Source organism: Carcharodon carcharias, chromosome 1 (assembly GCF_017639515.1).
Source record: "Carcharodon carcharias isolate sCarCar2 chromosome 1, sCarCar2.pri, whole genome shotgun sequence".
NCBI classification, from domain to species: Eukaryota; Metazoa; Chordata; class Chondrichthyes; order Lamniformes; family Lamnidae; genus Carcharodon; species Carcharodon carcharias.
The window spans coordinates 71,005,936-71,018,068 of record NC_054467.1 but is presented as its reverse complement, the minus strand read 5'-3'; the positions used below and the strand labels follow the sequence as shown (position 1 = coordinate 71,018,068).

At 47.8% G+C, this 12,133-nt stretch overlaps 1 protein-coding gene and 1 long non-coding RNA gene across 3 annotated transcripts in view; one reads left to right on the top strand and one right to left on the bottom strand.

Moving 5' to 3' along the window:
* Window positions 1-11,691, top strand: part of LOC121277672 — a 42,925-nt gene extending 31,234 nt beyond the window's left edge. The window contains exon 3 of the long non-coding RNA XR_005942961.1: window positions 11,545-11,691. This is a non-coding gene — a long non-coding RNA (uncharacterized LOC121277672). The remainder of the gene's footprint in view (window positions 1-11,544) is intronic.
* The window catches only part of LOC121277646 (tripartite motif-containing protein 2), a 173,923-nt gene that overhangs the window by 140,094 nt on the left and 21,696 nt on the right, over window positions 1-12,133 (bottom strand). The gene's annotated exons all lie outside the window — the stretch shown is intronic.

The window sequence follows — 12,133 nt, the reverse complement described above, 5'->3', positions numbered from 1 at the left end:
CCCTTAGCCTGGGAATGGGAGCTGAACTATCCACTGGAGGCAGCTCCTCTGAGGAGGAAGGGAGGGCCAGAAGGGGGAAGAGGCCAGGAGTGCACATTCAGCCTCCAGGGGAGCCACCTTTGGTAGGACAGGCACAGGCACAAGGGGCACAGGGCCAAGAGGTAGTGCAAGGCGGAAGGTGCTGCTGAAGATGCCATTACCCTGCTGCCAGGGTTTACAGGCGGCGAAGCAGCTACCTCAATATGTTTGAGGTTCTGTCTCTCAAGGGAGACAGTCAACTATATCTGTGAAATGATAGGGCCTGAGATCTCCGTTAACTGTGTGGACACCCCATGCCAGCGGCTCTGAAGGTCACAGCTGCCCTCAACTTCTATGCCTTTGGCTCTTTGCAGGGGTCGGTAGGTGATCTCTGCGGTGTCTCCCAATCAGCTGTCCACACTTTTGTCAAGCAGGTTACAGACGCTCTGTTCAGACGTGCATTGACTTACATCCACTTCTATTGGGACCAGGCAAGCCAGACACAGCGAGCCAGAGGCTTTGCGGCCATTGCTGGCTTCCCCCACATCCAGGGTGCAATAGACTGCACACATGTGGCCATCAAGGTGCCAGCGGGTGAGCCCGGTGCCTTCATCAACAGGAAGGGCTTCCACTCCATGAACGTGCAGATAGTGTGTGAACACAGGATGCTGATTCTGCAAGTCTGTGCGAGGTACCCAGGCAGCTCCCACGATGTTTACATCCTCAGACACTCCCAGTTGCCGGGGCTCTTCAGTGCTCCAGCGCTGCTGGATGGATGGCTGCTGGGTGACAAGGGCTATCCCCTTAGATGGTGGCTCATGACGCCTCTCCGCCATCCAAGAACAGAAGCTGAGCAGCGGTACAATAGGAGCCACACCACCACAAGGGCTGTGGTGGAGAAAGCCATCGGTCATCTCAAGATGCACTTCCGATGCCTGGACCATTCAGGGGGCGCACTCCACTACCCCCCAGATCATGTCTCGGTGATAGTGGTTATATGCTGAACTCTCCACAATCTTGCACTGGAAAGGGGGGACACAGTGAATGATGAAGGTGAGAACGCAGTGGCTGCAGCTGCACACAAGTCCAGCAATGAGTCCGAGGATGAGCGTGCACAGGGAAATGCTGAGGACATACTGCAGGGAGGCAGGGACACCCAGGAGGCTTTAATCCAACGAACCTTCATCTAGCACACCACAGCTGGACTACAGGACAGGTCTGGGCTGTAGGCTTGATGCTCGACACCTAAGTGCCAAATCTGCCAGGTCAGGAACAGTAACTAAGGGCCTTGTTAATGAAGCTGAATGTCCCACAAAGCACTCATTACAGTTTTGGAAACCATACACCTGCAGAAGAAAAGAGGCACCCTCAGCCATGGTCAGATGTCTGAATTTATTCTGTCAAGCAAACAAACTTATTACAAAAAAAAGAGAATAGTGTTACCAAACTAAACAAATCATAAGGACCTCATCTCAGGCCAACACAAAAGCACCAGTGATAAACCCTTGGTGTGCCTAAGGTGCCTTAAGCTTTTGTTTCTGGGTGCAATGTCTTGGTGCTGGGAGTGGCACTGGAGGCAGCCTACTGACTCTGCTGTCCTGTTGGCCTCAATGACCTTGGCAGTCGTCCTTTGGCCCTGGAGCCTGTGCTGGGCCCGCCTGGGAGGGATCTGCCAGTTCCACAGCTGGCATCTCCCCAGTCATCGCAGCCTCACCGGATGCTATGATCACTGGGAGAGGGACGGAGGAGTTGCCGCCCTCATCCGGAATGCCCTGAGAGGAGCCCACAGAGACGACAGGCAGCTGCTGCACCAATGTGAGGTCGCTAAGGACCTCCCTGCTCACCGTGGATGGATGGGCACCGAGCTGGGAAACTTGGTGCCCAGACCATCTCACACACAGCCACTGACCAGCTGAGGTCATTGCCGATGTAAGTGCTTGCTGGTCAGAGTGCATCCCCAGGAAGCCCTGATGAGTCTCCTGGAGTAGCCTCTCCACAAGAGTCACCACTCTCTCCATGGAGGATGCATGGCACTCGGACATGTGGCTCATTGCTTCGGTGATTGTCCATATGGACTCCTCCACCACGGAGACCAAGCCAAGCCAAGCCTCATGTATCTCCCCCAGATGCTCCTGCATACCTGACCACATTTCCTGTGTTGCGGACAACTCCAGAGGCACATCATCAGGCACCAACTGAGCATGTGCCAGGTCCCCTGCAGTCTCCTAACTTCTGGTGCCATGGGCACTCTCTGTCTCTGCCAGCTCCTCCAGCGAGTGTGAAGTGCCCTCACCGCTGTGCCCTGGGACACTAGCCAATGTACGAATTCCCACCGAGGTGCTAGAATCTGCGCTGGTGCCTGCCTGGCAGGGATGGTGTGACGCTAGTGAGACTTCAGGCCCCTCAGATGTGAGAGGGGGCATCTGCTGCTCCTCCTCCCGGCCCTGCTCTGCTGATGCTGAAAGAAAGAACAAGGACATTGGATCAGTTAACATGGAGACAATGACAAAGTGAACCCTGTCCCCTGGATCATTATGTGCTCATCTTTCCATAAGCAATGGTCAAGCCATGTTGCAAAATTAAAATCACTTAACATTCAGCACTGCTATGGCTGTTGGGAGAACAATGCTGACCTTACTGCTGGGCATACATACCTGGCCGTGGCACCCCAGCCTCACCGACACCAGTGGCCCTGGGCGCATGGCACCTCTCCAAATCCAGGGCCTCCTGCTCAAACTAGCTGAGAGTGGCTAACTGCACCTGGCCGCCGCCAGTCCTCACACGCTCGGCCGCATTATGAGCATTCTTCTCCCGAAAATGAGAGACGAGCATTGATTAGTGTAAATTGTACATAGACTCTCTTCGCACATGGCCCACCTCAACCAGAGTGGGACATATCAGGGCCCCAGCGCCTCCTCACCTCGCTGCTGCCAAATACTCACACAAAGGTGCTAGGCCTGTTCCCCACCCCCACACCCCGACCTTGGCCACATGCTGCCTACATCACATTAGGCACCACACAATATATACTTCCATAGCAAGGAGGCACAAGCACGTGGAGCGCAGAGGACAGTAGATGGTTTGGCGCCACACCACCTTGAAGCTCCCCTCCCAGCGTGTCATCATCCTGACTTGGGCATGTCCTGGAGTTTCAGCACAGCGCCTAGGTGCAGCTCCTTCTGGTTGCCCTCAAAACAGTCATGTGGGTCTCAGTGTACCACATGCTGCAGGGGCAAAACACATCTCTTCACCTCCCTCTCAGGCTGACCTCAGCATGGGCAATATCTGCTGGCCAACCCAGCAAAGGACACATGCTGTCAATGATTCAATGCAGTCACTATACTCAGACTTGGGAAGGAGGGGGGCAGCAGATGGGGGAAAGCCTACCATCTTGAGTTAAGTGATCCAATGCCAACATGGTACTCATCCTGCCTGCCAGAGCACAACAAGTCATTGAAGCTCTTGCGACACTGGATCCAGGTACGCCACACCATGTGGGAGCTCACCACCTCTGTCACCTCCTCCCAGGCACGTTTCGTCATGTGGAGGGGGGACCTCCTCCTCCCGTCCTGGGGAACCAGCACCTCCCATTGTGCTGTCACCTCCTTGAGGAGGGCAGTAAGGGAGTCATCCGAAAAACGAGGGGCACACTGGCTCCCCGCCTTACCCTCTGGCCTGGCCTGTCCTGCTGCCCTATCCTCCACCTTGCATGCTCCGCTGACCTATCCTCCGGACTGGCCTGCTCACCAGAAGTCCTCTGGTAAGCCCTTCCCCTTGTCATTGTGAGCAGCCTACAAAAGGCTGCCAGTGCTTCAGATAAACAGGCTGCCGGATCACCATTGGAACAGTGCACTCCTGCCACAGCCCGCCCATTCTCGCTATCCTCGGGAGTCGGGCATTACGCTGGGCGGGCCTTAATTGGCCGCTCCCACCCTGCTCCCCCCCCAAACAGAAAATTTAGCCCCATGAGTCCAGAGATTCCAGTTGAGACTCATGAGATCCGATGCAAAGGCCGAGTATGTACAAGGCAAGCAGCAAAGAACAAGAGATGGATTGTCACACATCCCTGTAGACAAGCCTGAACAGGAGGACGTAAACTTTGTTGAGGAGGTAGAGTCATACAGTTCACTCAATGAAATTCTTACCAGCAACTACACGGAAGCTGAACAAAATACGGCAAGCACAGAAAACAGATGAAGAATGTGCTAAAATCAGAGAATACTGCAAAAATGGATGACCAGAATATATTCCCACTAATATCATCTCAGAACTGTATTCTGAGCAACGCACACATCTCAGTGTTGTGGATGACTGACTAATCTACGATGAAAAATTGCTCATACCAAGGCCTGAATTTTTCCCACATTGGGCAAAGGCGACAGGTGGGCACAGCAGCAGTCAGGAAACAGGCCTCCTACCGTGATCGGCCCATGACTGCGATTTCACACTGGCTGGCCAATTAACGACCAGCCAGTGTGAAACACGTCTTCCCAATGGTCGGGAAGGTCCAGGCAGGGGCAGGGGTCTGTGGAGTCCAATAGTGGCCCAGTGGGTGGTTTAAAATCACAGAGGTAGCTCCCTGAAGGCTGCCAGGGGAGAATCTTTCTGCAGTCTGGAGACTGGAGCTATGGCCTCACCAGCAGCTGGAAACGTCAGGCGGGAGGTCAGGTTGGGGGCGGCGGTGGCCGGGGGGGGGGGGGGTTGTGTGTGTGTGTGTGTGTGTGTGTGTGTGTGTGTGCAGGGAACACGCGGCACCCCCCCCCCCTCCGGTTTTTCAGATGAGTGCCTTGCGGTCCTCATGGAGGAGGTAGGTGTCAGGCAGGACGATGTCGTGAGGTGCACAGGGTGCAGTGCCACAAAAGGTTCGCAAATCTTCTGGGATCGGCAAAGATAAGTACCATGTTGGCATGGGTCAGTGTGGAGAAGCGTTCTGGGCTGGTGGTCGCCCCGTGGAGCTCAGGGTTGTTAGAGTCTGAGTGCCAACTGTCAATAATGCTGGAACTGGCCAAGAGGGTGAGCCCTGGCTGCTTGGTCTGAGTGCCTTGCAGCTCGAGAATATGCTCTGCGAGGTGTGCCTCAGTGGTTGGCCAGGCTGCAATGCTGCTGCAGGTAGAGAGTGGACTAATCCATGTTCCAATGTAGGCGGCACCAAGACGCAGCACTTATAAATGTAAGTTTAAGGCACCATGAGCACAAGAGGGACTGTATACAGCTGATCTTCTGTTCTGCCATGTTTTGTTTCTATGTTTACTGATGTGGGCTTGCTCAGCCTGGCTGGCCTCGTCCATACAGAAATGAATAAATGTCATTACCCGCCTGAACAGAGCGTCTGTCAACAGCTTGACTCTACTGTAGACAGCTGATTGGGAGACTCCACAAAGATCACCCACTGACCCCTTGAAAGAGCTGGAGGCATAGAAGTTGAGGGCCACTATGATCTTCAGAGTCACTGGCATGGGGTGTCCATCCACACAGTCGGAGCTGATAAGTGGAGGTCACAGTCTCCCTGGAGAGGCAGACCCTCCTTCAGCATTGCACCTCAGACATATTGAGGTAGCTGCTTTGCCACCTGTAAACCCTGGCAGCAGGATAGTGACATCCTCTCTGGCCCCTTACGCCTTGAACTACCTGCTGGCCCTGTGCCCCTTGTGCCTGTGCCTCTCCCCCCACAGGTTGCTCCCCTGGAGGCTGCATTGTGAAACCTGGCCTCCTCTCCCTTCTGCCACTGTCTTCCTCAGAGGAGGGGGTACTATCTGCGGAGACCACAATCCCCATTACCAGGGTTACAGAAGGCTGTCTGATACCTAGAAGAGTCCACATAATCAAAATCCTCCAAGGGCCTTGGAGACACCAATGAATCCTGAAATGAAGCCTTGAAATGCTAAGAATGAAGCTCAGAACTAAGATGAAGCTGTCAAGTTCAAATAAGCAACCAGCAGCAAACTATCTCCTAATCTCCTCACTACTCAGACTGGCAATGCTGTTAACCCTTTTATTCCTGCCCTTGGATGAGGATTTGGAAAAAGTGGGCTGCCCATGCAACGAGTGCAAAATCGCACGGGAAATGTAAAATCGTGAACAATTGCCTTTTTAATGACCTTAAGTGGCCTTATAATTGATGGCGGGTATGGCTCCAACATTCATGCACACCCGCTGACCTGAAGATTGCTCACGTGCAGGATGACATCAGGACGCTCACCTGACATCGTCTTGCGTGATTTTAAACCCCAATCGAGTCGGGCGTAAAACTCTGCCCCAAGAGTTCTCTGACTCGCCTGGGCATTACAAAGTATTGTGCTAGGGCACAAAATTCAGTCTGGTGGGCCAGGAATCTCAAAATCACTAGAAGATATGATTTCAAGCTATACCTGTGCAAACCATCGCCAAGAGCGAAAAGAACCATTGATGGTATCATCATTTCCATCCAGACCCTAGGAACATCTTGGAGTGGACCTATTGGAGCTCAAGGTGAGGACACTCTTCATGGTTGATGACTATTATTCCAGATGGATTGAGGTTAGACGTCTTCATGGAACAATCGCAGAAGCAGTCACCAATTCATTAAAAGTAATATTTGTCACACCTGTTACGAACATTCCTGGGTGAGGTTCCCCCAATTTGTTAAGCTCCTGGATGAGATACCCCAAGCCGTTGTGCTCCTGGGTGAAGGGGTGGGGGGGGATGAACTGGCTCCCTTTCTTTATTCAACCCCCTCTGTTGGTCACAACAAGGTTAATTTAAAAATGATCCCTTCCCTCTTGGATACCTTTTCCCAATCCAAATTTATTCTTGTTTTAAAAGGAGCCAATTTAACCAGGCTGTCTTGAGCCAAAAAAAGAGTGAATTTATTAGTTACTAAGTGCGAAGAAAAATAATAAAAATGCAACACACATACATACAGATTAGAAATGAGAAACTGAGTTCAAAAATAAAAGTACAAAAAAAATGAATCAGTCCTTTGGCTTGTCTGTGAGGGGTAGATGGCCAAATTTTGCAGCCATTAAGTTGGGTGATTCCGGTTGCACTGACTTTGGCAGTTGAGCAGTTGGTTTGGAGATTCTTGATTCTGCAGGTTAGCTGAAAGGAGTTTCCTGTTTCCTTTTCGACTGTGGCTTTGCTGACTTGTGACTTGCTTCCAGCAATCAAAGAGAGATGTTTTTTATCTGCAAGCGCAGGGATACCCAGTTGGTGTTCTTTAGTTGTGACCTTCACAGCACACACACACCAGAATAGGACACCAGACTAGCACACAGAAATAGGGTTGCCATTGGCTTTTTTAAACCCCAATCCTTGTGTATTCCTGGAAGGGAAAAACAAACATGTCTTTCACCCAGTTCTGTTTTATTTTCAAACGGATTTCATGCTCCCAGTCTGGGATATAACTCAACAGGAGGTGATTTTGGCTGAAGTGGTAATCATTTTCCATTACTACTCAACCACAGGAGGTTACAGTTCAGTTTGCAATGTGTCTTTTCCTTTTAAGTGCCTCTGTCTGAAGTAAGCCGTGTCAAACATTTTAGGTGTGACATTCTGTTCTCTCTGAGCTAGTTGGTCAATTCATCTGCATAGGAATTTTCCAGCAAGTGGTTACTTTACAGTCTCAGCCAGCTTTTGCTTGTATGTCCCTTTTTTTAAAAAAATTAATCTTACTTAAAGTTCAGTGTGTCTATAAGTAATTCTGGGATAGGATCCGTGGTTATTACACAGGGCATTCCAGATTTTGTCATTTCAGACAATGGTCCACAATTTCGAAATTAAGGATTCAAGGAATGGACAGAAGATTATGGATTTGTCCACACAACTAGATAACCCAGGTACCTACTAGCAAATGGTGAGGCTGAGAAAGGAATAAGAATGTCCAAGCTTTGTTGAAAAAAAATTGATGATCTCAACACAGCACTGATGAGCTACTGTTTCACAGCACTACAGAATGGATTGTCTCTGTCAGAACTACTGATGAGAAGAAGATTACGCACACAACTTCCTGTTCTTCCCATACACTCATACAATGTCTGAAAACCTCTGATATTGAGAGGGTAAGGGAGAAAGTAGATGAGTATACTGCAAATCAGACAAAGAATTACAACCATTGTCATACAGGGTAGGAGTTACCAGAACTCCAACCAGGTGAAACAGTCTGGTTTAGAGACCAGAATAGAGATGGCCAAGTCCTGAAAAAGACACAAAGTCTGAGGTCTTATCTGGTTGAAACAGAGAATGGGATAATGAGAAGAGATAAAAGTGCTCTCATATCAGCCGTCATTTAAATGGACTAACTATCCATTTGATCAGGAAGACAGCCTGAAGAGAGAACCAATAGCCTCTGAAGATTCACAAGCTACTCAACAGAGTTCAAGAGAGAACAGGAAGAACCTGAATCCTATGCAACCTCTGAAAGAGATCTGAACCAATTCAAGGAGATTGGTGAAATCACCACAATACTCACCTCTGTGCGCCAGAGATGAAGGCAGGGACTTTGACGGGGAGATGTAGGATAATGTAAATAGTATTTGAATCAGAGACTTGGGGGAGATGTAATATAAAGGGTTAATGTTGAACATGTAAATATATAGTCTACATCATTAGTGACATAAGATCACATGAAAACAGAGATAGTCTACGTACAGCATCGTGCGGAGACTGCCTTGTAAATAGTTGACATAATGTTAAATTAAAGATACGCGAGTTTGTTAACAGAATCATCTCCAGCCTGATCAGTAAATCCAGGGCCAAGACCACCACATGCAGACGAAAACCAACAATAACAGAGCAATGGGTGAATAGCTCCACATGAGAGATGCTAATCAGTCAGTGACAAGGTGGTATTCCGTCTCTGACTGGAAAACACTTGGATTATTTTATATTTTACAGCTTTGTTTCTTTTTAAATGAAAGATGAAGTATTAAATATTTTATATTTTTACAAATATGAAGAAGAGGGCTTGCAATAAATTGCAGGTGTGGGTGTATCTCCTGTGTGAACCTAGCATCAGGAAGTAACAAACTGATTTTTATACATTCTACTTGAACTAAATTAGCATGCACCCTGTGAACTGAGGGAAGGCTGGCTGCACCTGCGCAACCACTTCAATTATAGATGCCTGGGGAATTACAGGACTGTGCAGATTTACTCATTAGATATTTATTCTGCTTTAGCCCCCTGATCAAATTTTAAATAAGTAAGTTTGTGAGACATTGGCAGTCCTGAGGGAACTAACAAAAAGCCCTTCCACACCATCTATGCTCCTTCACATAGTACATCAAAAGCATTAAAATTCGCTCCTACAGATCCTGGGATTTACACACCCAGACACGACTTGTTGCTGTTCTTTTTATGGTCATTTATAAGTAATTGTTCATTCTAGTTTATCTTGGATTTGCAGCCAGCGCAAGTTAAGGCAATTTTATAGGAAAAGGCTGGTAGCAGGGCTCTCCATACCCCAGGGAATCACTCTCTCCCATTTACATTCTCAGCAGCTGCCATACAACAGCCAGAAACAGAGCCAGCGAATTCAGTCGCAGTTCTCACTATCCACAAAAATATTTCAAACAAGAGAACCATAGGGCCCAGGCTGCCCATTTCACAATCACAGGAGCTTGCAGCTCAGAAAGAGACCATTTTTTAAAAATTCATTCATGGGATGTTGGTGTCATTGGCTAGGCCAGCATTTATTGCCCATCTCTAATTGTCAGTGGTGGTGAGCTGCCTTCTTGAGGACAGTTAGGGATGGGCAATAAATGCTGTCCTAGCCAACGATACCCACATCCCATGAACTCTCCTTCTGAGCTGCAAGCTTTTATGGTTGTGAAATGGGTGGCCCTTAGTGTCTGTGCTGCCTGTTTTCTAAAGTAATCCAAAACTAATGCCATTGCCTTGTGCTCTCCCCTAACCCAGTCCCTTCCTCACCATCAAATAATTATCCAATTTCTCCTTATAGGATGCAACATGCAATGGTCGCTGCTTTAACCATTTCCCATGGCAAAGCATCCATGCTGCAAATACTCTCTGTGTAAAGAAATTTCTCCTAATCACTCTGCTCACTGTCATTGTAATTGTTTTGAATTGCTATCTCCTAATTACTTAGCTCCCAACCATAGGAAACAGTCTTTTACTTTCAGAGAATTACGTATTTAATTTCCCAGCTTTCTCTTCTTATTCACACACTTCAGTGTCTTTTCATTATGTGAATATTCCCACTCCATGATTTTCCTTCCTTTACCCTACATTTTTCTGCATTAAATTGCCTAAGTCTGTCCATTCTGCAGGCCTGTCCTGAGTTATTGTTGCCAACCTCTTCCTTTGTTTTGTCAGCAATTTCAAGATCATATTCCCTTGGCCTAAATCTCCTGCATGCGCTACAAAGTTTCAGCACTGACCCTCTGGCATATACCTAGTTCCAATCCTTTTTCAGTTCCTACCTAAGTATGCCCTAAGTATTTATTTTCTGTCCATCAACCAATTTTCTATCTATGCTACTACATCTCTTATACCAGGTGTCTGTTTTTCTAGCAAGCCTCTTGTGAAATATCTTATCGAAAGCTTTCAGAAAATCCATATAAATTAGATCTATTGCATTTTACTGTTATCTATCCAGTCATTTCTTCAAAATAAACCTCCAATAAATTTGTCAAATATGATCCACCTTTAACAAATCTACAATGGTCATCTGAGTTTGAACCAAGCATTTCTAAATGCTTTTTTAATTCTTTTGTGGGACATGAACATTGTTGGCAAGATCCCAGCATTTGTTGCCTAGCCCTATGCCCTTGAGAAGCTGGTGGTCAGTTGCTATCTTGAACTGCTGCTGTTCACCCATACCCACAGTGCTGCGGGTACACCCACAGTGCTGTTAGCAAGGGAATTCCAGGATTTTGATGCAGTGACACTGAAGGAATGCGATATTGTTCCAAGTCAGGATGGTGTGTGGCTTGGAGGGGAATTTGTAGGTGTCTGTGTCTGCTTACTAATTTTATCTTCAATTATGGATTCCAAGAGTTTTCTCACAACTGTCATTAGATTTAAAAACGCCTTTATTACTTCAAATATTAAGGATCTGAATCCCCTACATTCAGCCCCGATAATATGACTTGTAAAGTATATTTTAGCTTTATGCATTTGATCTCGGTCCAGAACAATGAGGCACTGTTATCTTAAAATAAAACTAATCCATTTAGTGAAATCAGAAAGCACTTTTTGACACAGATAGTGGAAATCTGGAAGTCGCAGACGAAAAAGATTGTGGACGTTGGGTTAATTGAAATTTTAAAGACCGGGATGAATTGATTTTTGAAGTTAGATAATGGCATCAAGATCAATGGACCAAAGGTGGAGTAAGTGGACGTCAGGTGCAGGCAAGCTGTAATGGAATGGCAGAACCAGCTCAGGAAGCTAGATGGCCTACTCCTGTCTCCACATTCCTATTTTCAATATTTACAATTTAAGGATGGAGTCTGATTACTTGTTTGCAAATACCATTGCTGAATTTCAGAGGAGGTTAATTTGATTGCTCCTGTCCTCTATGCCAAGGTATCCAGGAAGAATTGCGTGCTTCCAGAAGGGTGATGCCGAAGTCACTGAAATCCCCAGGGATCCACAATGACTGTTAGTAGGTTCACTTTGGTGATCCCTGAGGTACTAAGATATGTGCATGTCAGCCAGAGTGCTCACAGCTCTGACATGCTTTGTGATTGTCAAGTGTTCCAAAGCTCAGCACACAGCAAATCCTGATTTGGAATTGTTCACTTTATAAAAATATTTCAATCAAAGCTACACCAGCACCTGAGTCATTTTTTGTGAAAGGGTTACTATGGCCTTGATTTTCATCCTTCAGGTGGATTAAGGGGGATTTGGGGGGGTCAGGAAAATTCCCAGCTCGGCCTGCCCGCCTCTGGAGAAAGTTCCCACAAAGGCGGGATCTTCATTGCTGCGGTGCGGGTGCAGCTGGAGTCTGGCCAGCCGACCCAGGAAGAAGTTTGCAGGCAGTCAAAGGGGCTGCCGGAGGCGGAGTTGGGCTGTTTAAAAGGTCTGCCTCACTGCTATGGGACTTTGTCACAGTTAAAATAAAAACACAAAGGCTGACCAGTCGTCACTCCTCCCCTCACCCTCTAAACACTCC